This window comes from Bombus huntii, chromosome 1 (assembly GCF_024542735.1).
Source record: "Bombus huntii isolate Logan2020A chromosome 1, iyBomHunt1.1, whole genome shotgun sequence".
NCBI lineage: Eukaryota > Metazoa > Arthropoda > Insecta > Hymenoptera > Apidae > Bombus > Bombus huntii.
The window spans coordinates 11,316,511-11,333,599 of NC_066238.1; positions in this window are offsets into that span (position 1 = coordinate 11,316,511).

Below are 17,089 nucleotides of genomic sequence, written 5' to 3' on the forward strand. Positions count from 1 at the left end.
TAATAACACACAAATACGTATCAAAAATTTGATAAAAAATACGAAAAATCCAAAAGGAAACGAGAATAATTGTAATACGGATATATATTTTAATACGATTCGGAATGTTTCGAACCATGTATTGCTGAAGTTCGATAACTGCAGACATTACAACGATATTGGATTATGAATAAATTTTCACGTTACCGTTCGTGTTACAGAAAAAGGATTTAATTTATTTAACGTGTTTCTATTTCAATACGTTACTGCCGCGGATACTACCGATAACGATTTGTATAATTATCGGTAAATTCTATACAGTAATTAATTCCCGAATATGAAATTTATAATTGATGTAATAGAATCACGGATACATTCCACCGAGCTTAAATGATTAACCCAATTAATATTAATTAGGACTGAATACCGTTCTAATGTTTTCCTGTTTTATCGCAGAGGAACCTGCTACTGGTGCATATGTTCGTACAAATATTCGACATAGCCAAACTGTTTGTCAGGGTCTCGAATTACCGGTGCAGACATGCCCGAACCGATGTCAAAGAAAACAGATTACACGTTACCAATTTGCGTAACCTGTTTCGTTTCAAGTATATATATGTAGTTTTTATTTTTTTTTTTTTTTTTATCGATATGCCGAGTGATAACGACATCGTATCGGAAGAACGCGAAAATTTGACTGCATCGACGATCCATTTTTAAAATAAATATCCCCGATCGTAATAGAATATCAAGAATACGAGAATGCACGATTGCGAGCAATAGTAACGTTAAACGGATGCGCAAATTAAAATACGACCGGTCTCCAGCTTTTTCTGTTAGCATTCAGCCTTGCGTGGAATATCGCGTTAATTCATGTCGCAACACGCGGGAAATGTTGTACCTGTCTACCAGGATCAAGATATAAGTTACGTCGATCCATGCTGCAGGACGTTTGTCGGTGTTGGGGTACAGACAAGTTTCATTTATGAAATGTTGAATACGATAGTGGTAATATAGAGTGTTGGATTGTAGGTAGGTTTTTCAGTCGTGTAAATGTTACATTAAATAATAATTACTATATTTAATGGTAAAATAAAAATAACGATTATGTAACAAATTATACAACGAATCTCAAGCGTCGCACTGATATTCTGTCAAATTCTCATTCTGCACTTTTATTCTTTATCTTTCTAAAGATTTAGACAATCGTGTCAGACTTTGGATTTCAAGTCAGATTCTTAACTATCATTAATCTCATCGCGAGTTCTTATAAGTACCTTGAACTGGAATCTTTTTTATTTTACCAAATATTTCTACTAGCTTGGTGAAAATAAAATTAACGATAAGCAGTAACAAAAACGAATAATGTTTGTGACGATGGATCATCCTGTCTAATATCTTTTATCTTAAATATCACCATTTTCTTATTAAAATGAATACCAGACCCCATAGCATAGACTAGAAACTGACTATCCATTTCAATACGAACGAATGTAAAGTATGGCCATATTTCACCAGGTGATCGATATTAATCCCAACCCAATGTACCTGTTAACTTACCATCGGGGACGTCGAACTCTAGGACGCAGCCTTGTGACAATGATCGAGCCCTGCTCGCCCCGAGTCTCGCAAAATTCTCTTCCACCCTGATTGAATATTATTTATCGTTCAGACGTCTGGCTGTCCGATGATTAAGCCGATGTCAGAGACATTGGCTAGCCAGTCTCGTCATCTCTTTCTCTTTTCGATAAAATCGATAATTCAGTATACGTTTTTCTTTTCTCGTTACTCTCCTCTAAGGCGCGTTTAAACGTAGCGAACGAATGCTTGTTCCTCTCTTTCTCTCTCTCTCTCTTTTTAGCAAAATCTCTTTAGTAAAATTAAAGTATAAACGAGCATTCTTCCGCTGTTTAGCAATTGTTCGGCGAACGAGTGTAATAATTTAACGTAACGCGAAAATAATTCACAATGCAAAGGCAACTGTAATAAGATTTAAGAAGACTATAAAGTCTCTAAGACAACTCTCGCAACACTAAGACGACTTTAACAACTTTAAGAAGACTCCCGAAACACTGAACTGTATTCAGAGAGTAGTTCTCACATAAACCTTTCTCATTCGCTATACACACGCTACTTTGAACTTTTTATCGAACAGGCTTTTTAAGCACGTATCCCTTTACTCGTTCGTGTTTGGGTATGATCATCGTCAAAGGCTTTCCCTTATAATTCTTACTTTCACTTTCACCTGGCGTATTTTTCAAACCTACTTGAGAAAATAACATACATGTTCTCACGGTAGCACAAATTCTGCAATTTGAATGTAAAGCTTTTAATTTTTATTTTAAATGCTATGAAAGGAATAAATCTCTTATGATAAAAGATAGTTCGACCAGCTACGTATGCACAAGATTTCAACATTATTGAGGTAAGTGTTCTTCACAGTACTTTTACTGAAATACGTCTTTACCTGTATTGTTACGTTGTTAGATTTCCTAATCCCTGTTTTTTTTTATATATAATGTCACATCTGTACTTTCTCTTACATGTCTTTTCAATAGTTAAGCAACCTATAAGTTCGTCAACGCTAAACATTTTGCAGCAAAGGAACAAATAAACTGTTTATTCCCTTAGCACGTGTATATTAGATCTTGCAAAATCAAAATAGCATCAAGATCGCACATTTCGTTCGATAATTCTTTATAATATATCGTTGCCACTGTACATTGTATCTTTAATAGAATTTGAAAATTATATACGTGTTATATGTGTTAAGAAGACCTTCCTGCAGCGTTTCATTCGCGTTTAATCTAATTGTGCGTAGTTTAAAGTGTTACCAATAGGGAGTCGGAGAACCCTGGAATTCGTGCGTTTATAAATTACGCGAACGAATTGCCGTGATGGCGGCTGGCCACGTAAATTTGCGTATCCCCCATCGTAGTAATTTTGTCTTCGCCGAATATACGACGCATATTTCGACGTGGAACCGGTATATCCCTAACTGCATTAATCCTTTTAATATGAAAGTAACAACGCTCGGTTCTGCTGCTCGCACCTGGTGCTTTGTACCAACGGAGGAGAGAGCGTCGAGAAAGATGGCAAACAAAAGCAAAAGGAAGAAATAATATATTGCCCGTGGCTTATGTCGCGTTTTAAAATAGTCCAAGATAATATCGGAGAAATCGGCGGATTAATGAAAAATTATGACAATGGGCAATGAATTCTCATTTATCGAATGTAAATAAAAATATCTGAAGGAAAAATTTACCTGACCGTGTAACGAGAAATAATAATAATAAAAGGTAAAAAAAGGGGGAAGAGAAAAAAAAGTAAAAAATTAGTTAGCTGAGCTGCGTGGAAAAAAAGAGTTGTTATCGATTGAACTGACGGAACGCTCACGGTCTAAATAATAATCGAGAGCGCGGCCGTAATGGCTCTTCTGTTGTTCATCAAACAGAAGAAACTAATCAATCAATAGTCAATTTACGGATAGACCTGGGCACTCACGTGATTAACCAGCGCGTATTGTTACGTTTCCGTGGTGCACGCAAATTGTTTATACGAGTTGAAGGTTAATGGACGGTTCGGCCGATCGATGAGACGCGATACTTTTATTTGAAACAAATCTAAACGATTGTTTTTCGCCACCCTACCCAAGGGAACGGAAATTTCAGCATGGGAAAACAAGTTAATCCCGAACGATTCCGCGCATGATCGGCTATCGTGGAAATACATCGGCAGAACAGGAAAAGACATACATGAAACCGGAAATGATCTTTGTAGATCTTGTAGCAGCATTGAAATCGGAAGGAACAGGCTTTCCACTTTTGTCGATTGACAAAACATAAAAACACATGTGTGGTCACATATGGATTCTTATGACGATAAAAATAATTGTGTTTCCATAGGAAAAGTTCGAGGTATTTACATATTTCAGGTATATGGAGAGGATTCTTTTAAAAAGTCTTAAAATATTCAGAAGATGTTATAAATAAAAGGATAATAGAAAATTTATTGGAAAAGAGAAGAAATTAGGGAAGGTGGTGTTGACCTCGACGATTAAAGTTAATTAGACAATGATGCTACGAATCTAAAGATCACAATTTAGTATCTTGACATTCGAACTTCCTCCTAACTTCTTCTGCAAGTCTTTTCATCCTTTCTTACTACACGGAAAGTGAGATACGTCTTGATACCAACAGGGAGCAGCACTGACGAAGATATTGGAGAACTTCCGCCAATTTAGAAACTTGTAATATAAAAGTAGTTTGTGAGCAAGGATGCTAATCATTAGTTTATCGTAGGAAGCAAGCAACGCAATTTTCGCGATAGAAAACTTGTATACCTTTTCTCAGTATATAGATCGTCTATTTTGATCGCTGCAACACTTTCTAGATGGAAAACACTTGAACAAGGGATTCCAATAAAGAAAGGAGAGATTTTTATAAAAAGGTAGATTCACAAATTACCAAAGATATGGAAGTTAATATAGGATCATCATGCACAATAACGGGATCATCTAATTATAAATTAAACGACAAAGTAAACGTATTAAGAAATTTAGGGATGAAGAACGGCAGAAGTTTCCTACAGTTCAATTCACTTTTATACTTACCGCAAGTAAAAGAGTAAATTTTCTACAAAAACGAAACGATCTTGTCTTCTCTAAATAAAGAAAATAAGGAATTAAGAAAGCAGACATCGTTTCTTCCTTCTTTATCACGAACGTTCTTCGACGTTCCCGTTAGAAGATGGCATAGTCCGTGTCGTCGAGTATAATTGAGTCCTACGAATCCGCCTTAACCGTAACGCCTTGCCGTACGGAAAGAAGCACGAACAGAATTATTGGATGTTTGCTCGTCGAGGAAGTAGCTTAACGGCGGTGGACGTGAGCGGACTTTCGACTGCGTTCGAAATAAACGAAAGACGCGGTCTGTTCTCTTGTTCTTCGTGAGGCTGTTCTTGGCCGGCTATATTTCTCGTAATTTAAAGGACCGCGGAATTGTCGCTAAAATGATCACCAGCTAGAATGGAAGGATATTCTTTTTGTGCTTTTAAATTTCAGCCAACATCTTATCCTTAGTATTTTAATTGACAAGATACGACGCTAATATATTTGAAGTGTACTTTGAGTTCAATCCCAATAGATAAGAAATAAATAAAATAGATCGAGAAATTACGATTGATAATTAATCTGTACATTATTCATTCGTGTTTTAAAACGTCTGGCGATATGAGAGTTTAATAAAATACCGAGGATAATAAAAGTGCAATTTACGTCTTCGGAAAAATTGGCAATTAATTATACACAATTTGAATATTGATCGTCCATAACACGGTATAAAATATATAAAATACGGTATAAATAAAATAGGAGCTATCAGGAAATTCCTTTCAGACCATTTTGAAACGATGCCGGTTCCGCAGCCGTGAATTCGTTTCGTTAATTAAAAATCCAGAGCTCGTAACGAAGAGATCGTTAATGGATTGCAAAAAGGAACGAAGGAGAGATCCGTGAAAAATTCATGGTGTCTCATCGAACGCAACGATTTCCCACATTTCCGTCTATTGCAATTAAAAGCATAATCAACGGATAAATATTACACGCCCCGTTCCGATTCTGCCGCTGGATCCAAGTTGAAAAGAGAGAGTCTCGCTGTTTTTGAGTCTTCCTTCGCGGTTCAGTTATTTTTCACCGTTTCGCCCATTATTCACGAGCATTCAATTAAATTAATCGATCCGATGGTTCGCGTTGGCCGTTTGGCTTTTTTTCACGGCGACAAAGCCGCAGACTGGATTTTTCATTTTCATTTCGACGATGCCCTTCCGGCTTCGTCTCGCCGTCTGCACGTTCCGCAGCCATATCTCGTATTATTGATCGTGTCCAGGCATGAATTCCGGAAGTTGGCCGGACCAGATGCAAGAAATTCATGCGCTGAAACCCTTTTGAGATGCATCGAGGACGCCTCGTCTGTCTTTGCGTTTCCGTTCAACTTCACCGACTTGCTCTGGCAACTAGTGGAATCGTCCCGCGCTAGTCAGCCGGCACCGTCTACCCAGACACCGACCATTCGAACATCTGTGCGAACGCAGTAAACCGGGTGTTCCTTCATATTAACTTCGTTGTTATGTATCACGTTAAGGATGAATGGATACTCTGCAGGAGCCTTGTTGTTTCTTGAATTCAATTCGGTGTCTACTACGAAATTATTGAAGGGAGAGATGCGGTATCGCTTTGAATTCATGGATGAAATCGCTTGTACGTGTCTTGAAATTGGTTCTATGTGTATGAATATTACTAACTCTTCTGCTTTTTATACACGTGTTTTACCATTTTAGTAATAGCCATTCATTTTAGGATAGGAAAGGAATATGAAATGAGATACTTTCTTTAAAGAAAACTTGAGTTACACGTAGTTTCTTCGGAACGTCATATATTTAATCGAAGTAACTTGAACACGATTCGATACATTTTGCCAACAACGGGGCGAAATTCAATAGGTGTTATCCGAGGAAAACAACAGTTTCTATACTCCAATGTGATAAAAATAGTAGATAAAAATCTATTCGTTGTTCCTGTTACGTACAATCCCGTTTTATAAAATTATGGCGGTTTTTCGCACAGTTTACCTTTTTAACCTTCTTTTATCATTTGATAAATTGTGTAATAGAATGCGCAATGGAATCCCAAGAAATATTTTTAAACGATGTTAACCAATTAAATACGATTAACTTGGAAATGACACAACTTCGAACGTTTCTACAATCCTTCACTTTATCTTTCTTAACTTTTACAGACAGAGGAAATTACCACATAAATATCGGAAAATCATCTCACGCGTCAAGACAAAGCAACTTTGTCTTACTGAATGATTAAAGAAAAACGCAACACCGAATCTTTATACGGCACATGAATTTCGAAGAAAAGTAAGCGTTGTCAAAATCGCGGGACCAAGATTCAAAGACTAATAGACGAAGACGAAAGCTATTCTCGTCCGTTATTCTCGGTGAATCGAAGAAAATATTCCCCGCACGATGCAATATTTGCTTGGCGGCGAAGCCCGCGGCGAGGTTGCCGCTCGAATGATGGATGCGTCGGAGATTACGTTCTAAGAACGCAGCGTTCTTTACGTTGTCAGCAACGTTGGGAATAATTGAAAGCGGGGAACGTTGTTGTTGAGCTTGATGAAACTTGATACACTGGAAATAGATTACACAGAGAAGAAACGACAGGAGATCATATTCAGTTAGATTTTAGCCGTTTGAGTCCCAAGCAGCGATCGTGCTGTTTAGATTTTGTGTCGAAAAGTACTAGTACATTCGAACGCTACGGACGACTGACGATATTTTGTACTTCATTGTTATCTTCTCGATAATTTTTATTGAACAAAACTTGAAATATTTATAAACCAATAGTACGCATATATAAAAATATAGATGTATTTCATAAAGTAACATACATAACGAGTGCTATTGAGCCTCTTGCTTCTCTTCGCAATCGATTAAGACAAGCGCTATCGCGCTGTTCGGGATTTTCCGACCCTGTTTTTACAATGACCCCTGGGACTCAAACGGGTAGATAAAAGTAATAGATAACGAATAAAATATTTTGGAAAATATCGCGAAGAATGTTTAAGAAATCAACGTCGAGTTGTTCAGAAGCTTGAGATACATTTAAAAGCAGGAGGAAGTGCTGACGTTATAATAAATAATGTTTTAAAATTTATGTCGAAACTCGTGTAAAATTTTTTCACTAGAAATTTCATAGCTTGTAGAATTTCATTAATAATAATGATTCTGCTGTGTAAGTGATTCTAGGTAATAAAATTTAGAAATTTTCTGAAAATGCAGTTGACTAATTTGACTTCTTAAAGGCTGAGTCAATATCGAATAAAAAGAAAATTTGAAGGTAGAATTTGATTTTTATACGAGCGAAGCTCACCTAGTACTAAAAGTAACTAATTGCATTTTGGTATTAGTTCTCCATCATACTGGTATTCGTTACTCCGCGTAATATCGCCCTTTACGCAGTATTTACTAGACGAAGGCATAGGTACGCTGGACTGTAAATAAAATTTAACGAGGAACGTAAGTGCTCGTTTGTCCTAAATTTTTATGCAGATTCCATATAAATATTCAATGAAGTGTCCCGCGTGCTGCTTTACGTTTAACCTCTCGTATATTACGCGGCCTCGGGTAATTCCTTCTCCTCTGCCATCGATTCGAGAGAGGCGTGCTGGAAACAAAGTGGAATAAACCGCTTCACGGTCTTTCGTGAGTTGCGACCGCGTACACGTTGCAGAAAGGAAAGATAAATAAATGAAACGTTAACGTCAAACGAATACTTACAAGTGTACCAATTCGTTAAGCTTACAATATAAAAATACAAGGAAGAATAGTATAAAAAAAATATAAGACGACGTTCAAGTACAACAGCGCACAAATGAATTAATAGAATGCAATACGGAGAAGTACATAAAATATTCAAAGTATCGTGCAAATTACGGTAAAATAATTTCTATCTACATCTGTTAAAATTATTTGTATAAAAATATAAATTTGCATAAATATCCGTAGTCCAGCGATAACTTAACAGCTTTCATCAAACTATTTACCTATTTTAAATTAATATAATGGCGCCTGATGTATCGAAACATCGTAAAATTTACAAAAATTTGTACCTTTTTTTACGCCTATCGCACGCAACAGTTTGAACGAAAAAATATGATTTTACGTACGCAGACGTGACACGAAAGAAATCGAATACACGCGTTCGACGAGAAGGGAAGTTTCACGATGCACGAATGCAACTTAGCTCGTTCGACTTCGTTCGCGACAGTCGCGACTCTTCTATCCCAGGGTAATTTATTCGATGGCCGGGTTATCGTAAATTTAAAGTCGGTGGAGATGAGCGAGCTCGTACGTATCGAATTTACGATACCGCGAGCATTTACGAGGCTGCCGGAACGCGTCCGTTTCAATTTCCCTTTATTACGAGGCACGAATTAAAATTGCGCAAGATCGTTCAATCACTTTATGCATATAACGTATAATAACCTTATTCATTTCAGTAGCGTACTAAATGCAGCTCGAATGGCTGTTCCAAAAGGCGTTCGCGGAATTTCATTACTTCGTCAAATGAAATTGATACTATATATATGAACGAAATCATAGATATATAAACGAAAAAAGAAGCTCACGGACTAGTTAACTCAGAATTTCAAAAGTGTCGATTTTCGATCGACGACTATTATACGTGCCTAATTCTATTGCGTAAAATTCGAAATTCCGAAAGTCCGAAATTTTTTAATATTCCTCGATGAGAAAAATAGCAACAAATTATGACAATAAAAGATCAAGATGTGATTTTTCGAAAAATTAAATAATAACAATGATGGGTTGAATTAAATTTAGTGTTTAAATATCGTGATACGTAATATGAATAATAATCCAATAATACCGATAATAATTAGATTCCGTCTTAGTTCGTACGTTGATAGAGAGTAAATTGTAAGTACATGTATAACTAGCCCGTTTACAGAATTCTGGCTAATGGCTACTTTTGGCTCCTACCTGTGACAATTCGACCGTCTCGTTACACGCATTTCCGATCACGGTTCATTAGGAAATTATCCTAGTAGCGGTCAATGAACGTCACACATTCAGCGATACCTTTTACAGTATTGAGTATTCAGTTAATGATCGAGTGATTTTACGAGCGGAAATAATCCTGCAATTATTTTCACCCGCGTAATTGGGATACACAATAGGAAATACACAATAGAAAGAAAATGAGTTTCCATGATATTAATTTGATAATTACGTCATTTATGAATACTATGACATTATGAAATAGAAAAAAACACACACATTTCTGTTAATTTTAATTTTTCTTGCATCATTAATCACTTGAACTGTACGGACATTCAGCTACCATTTCTACAAGTTTAGAGAGAGAATAAATGATAAAAAGATATATCAAACTAGTTAAAATTTCAACCGCAGTTAAATTAATTATCCTAGTACTTTTGATATTTTTCACACGTTCCATCCATTTCATTTTCATCCATTCCAGAACAACTATATTTCATTTTTTTGAGATTTACATCGTTTACCATTTCAACTCCTTAATTATTCATAGCAAAGTCTTGGTGTTTCTTCTTTTTTATCGGACATGTTATTAACTTCGTTAATGAACACCGTATAGTCGAATGACCAGTCTTATCGTTTAATTTATTCCGTGCATTTGTAACAGAACGCGAGCCCGAGCGTATTTGCCGCAATAAGGGCAGCCCGTATTCGTTTATATACGGCCGACCTCCAGGGAAATTATTTCAAGTACTCTATCCTTGGGCTTGCTTAAGAAGCTGTCGGTCAGGAGTGCGCGCTCCAGTCGGATCAACGTGCGCGGCGACCAGCTCTTTCTCGTTCTCTCAAGTTAAAGTTTAATCGCAAAAGTGGCCCGTCGCGGTGCCAACCGAAACAAGAAGAACGGAAACGAACATGCGGCGTGAGAGGGAACACGATATTCTCGCTCGACTGCCTCCCCTTTCTTCTCGCTGTTTCTTTTGATCGTGAAACAGTGAAATACACAAGAGGAAAGCGAAGAAACAGATTTCCAGTTGTTATTTTTCTTCGCGAAAAATTTCTTTGGAATTCTGAATGAATAATGATCAAAATCTGAATTTATAATGATGAAATGATACATCATATAAGTCGTCTAGTCGTCAAATTTCTATTTTGATAAAGAGATTCACATAAAAGATTTTGTCTTTTGTCAATTTCTAAATTGACTCTAAATTGACTTTAAATTGACTTCTGAACTGATTTATGGGAACAGGTATCGCTTGTTCAGCAGTAAATGCATCCCATTTACAAATGACGGAAGTATAATGTAATTTATTTACTAGAATACGATCTGTTTGAGTTTGATGATGATGGATATTAAAGGTACTTATATGTTTATAGTTCGTGTTCAAAAGGGGATGTTTGGCCCGTTTAGTATGATCGGTGAAGTTGTCAAAATTTGTATTTCTGAGAGAATGGGGTGCAGAGCGAGTGGAATTGAAATAAGGGTTGACAGTGATGAGTGGTGAGCTGGCGGATGACATGGCCAATAAAGTCATAAACCCGATGGATTCCGGAATCATCCCGTCTCTAAAATAAAATATATTTTGGACGGCTTGAAGTCAATTGGATCTTTAAATTATCACTAAATCCAGTTAGCTCATAAATCTAATGTCATAGCGTGTCGTACTTTATGGTTTCAAAGAGTTGCGAAAGAATGACTATCACTTCTGTCAGAAAATAGAATAATTTTACAACTTTCGATATTTAATATCCAATGTTTGACTAAAATATTTTCAAACACATGCAACGTTTCTAATGACGCATGCATCATGATTCATGGAAGAAATTTGAAACTGGATGAGTAGCGCTGCATAAATAATGTGTACCTGTGATCGATGGTTTCCCATCTTTGATCTACGTGTAAATTGTCCGTCAGGTATCGCGATTTTAATAAACTATTATTTTCACTAAAATCTCTTTGATCCTTTCAAATCATTGTAAAAATATGCCGAATATACTTAAAAAAAAAGAAAAGAAAAAAATGCATAAAGAACCTTTCGACGCTGTTTCGACACACGGTAAGATCTCACGGCGACTCGTTATCATTTCATAAATTATTACATAAAAGAGGTGTCTTATTCCTGTACGATCGAATACGTTAAATGGAAGGAGCGGTTTACGACTCGTGGTTTCGATGTATCGTGACCGCAGCCCGATCGATGTTCAAGCGAACGTGACTAAACCTTCTTTCTTTTTTTTTTCTTATAGAGGGTGAGAAACGAGACGGTGGCATTAGCGTCCCCTTCGCAAGTCGGTCGAGTAGTATGGGTTGCAGGTGCGAAAATTCCATTTCTTTCCTCCTGTCACAAGGCGCGGCCACAATTTTCGTTTTTGGCGTACGTGCATGGCCCTGCCTTTAAATGTTCTACGAGTAGGCGAATGGATAGAAGAGGAGGGGCAGAAGAGATCCTTGGTCCCGGGTGTAAAACGTCCTGCGGAGCCTTTTCGCCTTCCCCTCGGTCCCTCTTCGCCTGGTTGGAGCTCGAGACGGGACGCGATCGGAAAACCTTAGCCGAGCAACGTGCTTGAGATCAATGACGAATTTACTTGACGCGTGTCAAACGACGCCACGTGAGATATTTCCTCGTGCCGTGGGGATATCGTTACAAAACGTCGCCGATTCGATCAAATTCAAAGGACATGGGCGCATTGCTCACAAAATTCAAATGCCATTTTCCAGCGCGACAACTCCTGCTGTTGGATAGCTTCTTTTATATCTTCCATATTATACCTTCTTATATCTTCCATATTCAGAGGAATGTCGAATACGTGTGTTCTTGGCTGATCACTTTATAGTAAATTTCACTTCGTGCACAGAAATCAGCAAAAGCTTAGAACTATATGTAGATACATAGTTTCCACAAAACGTAGTTAGATGAACGACAGTTCCTCACTGGCATCGTTTAATGTTTCTTTGTTTTTATCAGCAATGTGTCTGATAATGATAATAATAATTTTATTAAATGTTTTTTCCCTTGGTATTCATATAATATATTATTTCTTCTTATACTATGGTCACTGCTACCACTAATCCATGTCCAACGCTATCTCTATAATCTATATTATGTTTGACCATACATGGACTAATGCTACTGTATACAGATTATAGAAGGATTCAGTTAGTTCTATGTCTGACTCGTCACCTACTTATGCTACTGTAATACGTGCAAAAAGCATGGATTCGATCAGCCATAATGTAAAAAGCTTCTTGCAAACTGTCATAAACGTAAGGTTATAAACCGTGGTAAAATTATATTTTTCATGTAAATAACACGCATAGTATATTCATAAAAAGTTCGAAATACCTGCATGAATCACTACATACTATCTTTATAGCTATACACACTACTCGTCTCTTTATACAACCACACCATTGACCATCAATTTCCACTTTCATCAACCATCTCCCCATATACAACTATGCCATTTGCTCTTATGGCGACACACGTGACTCGTTGCGATGCACCACGCATTCGCGTGACACGTGTCCGTGTATGGACACCTTAAATCACGGGTCCGCGGCGAAAACGCGCTGCATGGCGCCCTTTAACGGCCCGGGACAACACGGTCGACACCCGAGACGCGTCAACGATAATGCAGCCGACACGGACGTACGCTCGTGCGTGGATTTACGAGGCACGTGGCCTCCGGCACCGCCTTAATTTCGAAATTGCTCGACACGCACGACACGCGTCGCTGCTTTTCTCGGAATACGCGGCCAATTCGCGAATATATCGCGATTCAAGGGTACCGCGACGCGGTGCAGCGCACAGGGCTGAATTTGTGTTGTTATCGCCAGAGATAAATTGCGGTCCTACTGTCGTACGAGGAAGTCGTTCGAGCGATCGCTCGAAAATTATTGGCTGGGAGTGTAAATGTCGCTTTGTCATTAATTCCACGCTGTCTGAATGGATTAAGGCGCGGATAAGCGCAGTGTTGACGATGAGGATCTTATGAAGAACCGTTTTGTTCTTGGAAACTTTTACATTTTTTGAGGGGTTTGTGGTGTGGTAATTAAAAAAAGGATTTCGGAGATTTGTTATTCTCAGAGTCTATAACGTTCATCGAGTGTCTAATCAACGTAGGTCTTGAAGTTTATGTCTTTTGATATTTGAGACTTATAATTTGGTGTATTTCATATTTTAGCAATTTATAATCCAATCAATTCATTCGAAGCGGGCAATGTTATTGTTGGATAATGTAGATTAGTTAATGTAGATAATGTTAGATCAATAAGTGTGCGATGCATATATTTTATATCAAACAATATGCAGAACGGCAAGAGTGTTTGGGAACATACGTGGATTTATCCATGATTTATACACACCAATATTCCATTATAATGGAAGAGAGATACGTCAAACATCCCTTGTAAAAGAGGAAATTAAGTTCCGTGCCTTCTCATGACTTTTTTATTAAAATTACTAACTCTATTATATCGTGTAATTATACGTTCTCTTAGATTTCTTCAATTACTAGCTCTTCAAATCGTTCCTTTTATTTATTTAACGTATTATCAGAAGATTTACCTAACAAACAACTTCTCCAGAAAAATCGTAGATTTTATTCCCATTAAAGCTTTTACTCTTCCCAGCAAGTACCAGAAACTCTTAATCAATCTTTAGAACAGAAATTTAGATCTAGATAATGCAATTAACAGTAAATCAAGTTTCAAATATACTTACGTTATTTCCACGTCACAGTAAACCGATTGCAATGCAAGTTGCACATTCTTAACACTGTGCAGCCATCCTCTGTAGCTTTCTGAGCTCACGATAATACGCCGCTAAGCGTGTACTTACCCGAGACTATGAAATTCCTGGGAGTACAGTCGGCTACGATGCCACTGCCTTAATTTTAAACTTACCCTCCTCTGGCTGAGACTTTAAATTCTACACGAATACACGACCGCATAAGGCAACGACCGGCGATGTGCACGCGTCGCCGATTCCCCGTAAAAAATACGAGAAAAGCCATACGGACACGGTACACAGGCTACTACATATTTCAGCTTTCAAGTTGATATCCCTTCATATAGTCGATAAAAATTACCGTCACGACGTGCGTCAAAATTTCTATTCCGAGTGGCGACCAACGAACGAGTCGCTTGAAAATCGAACAGTTCCATTTGGAAGCCGTTTTGCGGAACGATGTCTATTGGCCTTAAAAAAGAGAAATGGGGAAAAGGGACTGGTAAAGTTGAGTGTCTATGTGTTGCGTAAAATTTTTCAATGCAGCAAAAAGAAATATTTGAAATAATATTTTTTCACATCTGCGCTTGGTAAAAGTTATAAATTTGTAAAACGAAGTGTAAGAATTTAGGTTCTTTCTTTTTGTTCCACTACCGAAGTGCTGAGACGAACAACTGATTTCCATAAAACTATAAATCAAGTCAAACTTAAAATTTCTAACAATGTTGAAAATTATTCGTCGCAATAAATCAGTCAAACACCGATTTATTTGCAGCCCATTCTCTCTTTCCCAGCGTTTTTCTATAGTCCGCTAGTCTGCAGACTTGTTCCAGATCTCAAATTTCCCTCCTGAAAATTGCAATTAGTAACCAATCATCTGTTCCAATTTTTTGCTTCTTCCTCTCTACTTAATTCATCGCTGCACCAAAATCATACACTGTACATCACAGTTTATAAATACACTCTTATATAAAATATGTTATTAGAGGGAAGGCTATACATTTATTAAACTTTTACTTTCTTATCGATAACTTAAAAAATATAAATTTTTATTACTTTCTAAATAATTATACCTCAATCCAATTTTGATTATTAGAACTTTTTAAATAATTCGTCTTCCACTTTTATCCCAAAAATCTTTCGCCCTATTTCTCGTCAGTTTTTTCTATTTATTCCATTTTCGTGCAATGCATTCCTTTGAACCTAGGTAACCAAAGGAACATTCGAAACTCAGAGCAACGACTGTCGTCGTGAATGATTAAACGCGTGGCGCGACGTTCCGAGGTATAGGGTGGAGAAATCGGCGTCGTAAACGGCCGTAAAAAGGAAGTGACGAGGCGCAAACGTCTTTCCACGTAACGCCAGCACCTTCGTCACGTATGTAGCGAGTTCCAGTGTATGGTCGTGCTCGATTAAAGCTCAGTGAATCGCAGGACAGTCCTTTGTCGTCTATTCGGCCAGACACCGAGCAAAGAAAAGCGTTAACGTAGGAAGATTTTCGGTGTCGTAGTCGAACCAGGACGACAATCAGAGGCACGTGTCACGCGCGACCGTCTGTCAAATTGCTTTTTCTGGACCACGGTCTTGATGTGGTCGTTTAACTTACGCGAGTTAGGATTCCGCAAACATTCTTCTTTAGTCAAATCATCCGAGGACTTTTCTAAGAGACTATCTTGCTCCTTTTTACAAATTTGAAAACACAGGAAACGTACGTTTGCCTTCTGTTTTCTTGGTGTACTTTCGACTGACGAACTTCTACTTTCTTTGTCAAAACTGTTCTCGCGAGAGAAAGTATGCTGAATACACGCGTTAAAATACGAAACTCGGGAGAACTTGAGAGAACGAAGTAACGCACATGGTTCTTTGATGATATATATATCTCTGTAGGAATGTTGGGTTATATACGTTTGGATTCATAAACTATTGAGTAAAGTAGTAGTAACAGTATTCGAGAATAATATAAAAATGTGTGATAACAATTAGAATACATCATAATTATTGTTTTGTATGAATGAACAGTTCCGTCAAATTTTTGCTCGAGATGTTAATCTCTCGAATTTCTCTATATTCTGAGATCTAGCTACTTATTGATCGATTTCATTTCTTTTTTCTATAATTGCATCCATATTAAATGACATTAAAAATAAGACGTTAAATTAAACCGACGATACGCGAATTATTCTACTTGTACCGCTCTGTCATATTTACTATTACTTTTTCTGCGAATTGTAGAAGCTACTTTTTTCTGTTTTATTAGAAATCGGTAAGAGATTCTTGGCATGCTAGCTAAACTGTAGAAAAAAGCAAATATACCCAAATATTACTAAATAAATGAATAATTCACAATTCTCTATCTCAATCCGACTTTTTGAAAAACTTACATTTTCTACAGCCGCCACTCTACTGAAGCAACGGCACGCGAATTACAGAAACTTCTCTGCCCGTGAATTACAGAAACATCCGCCAGAACGTAGCGCACGAGTGGTAGTCAATTATTCAACCGCGGAAGGTCAGGTAGGGTCCGTGTGCGGCTCTGTAAGTCATCATCCGGCACAACGAAAATTTTGCGCGCGTTCGAGCGAGCTTACGAGCAGAAGCCTGGCATTACATAAACGCCTGACCCTCTAGCGGCATGCAGGCACACGTTGAAACAGAATTACGCGTAACGGCGATCCTAGCCCGGCTATGCTAAATTCAATTTTCACTATCTTTTCATCAGAATTCCTTTCATGCATGCGTTAGTGCGCGGATGAAACGAAGCCCCCTTTTCCCTTCCCCTCAGTGTACCCATA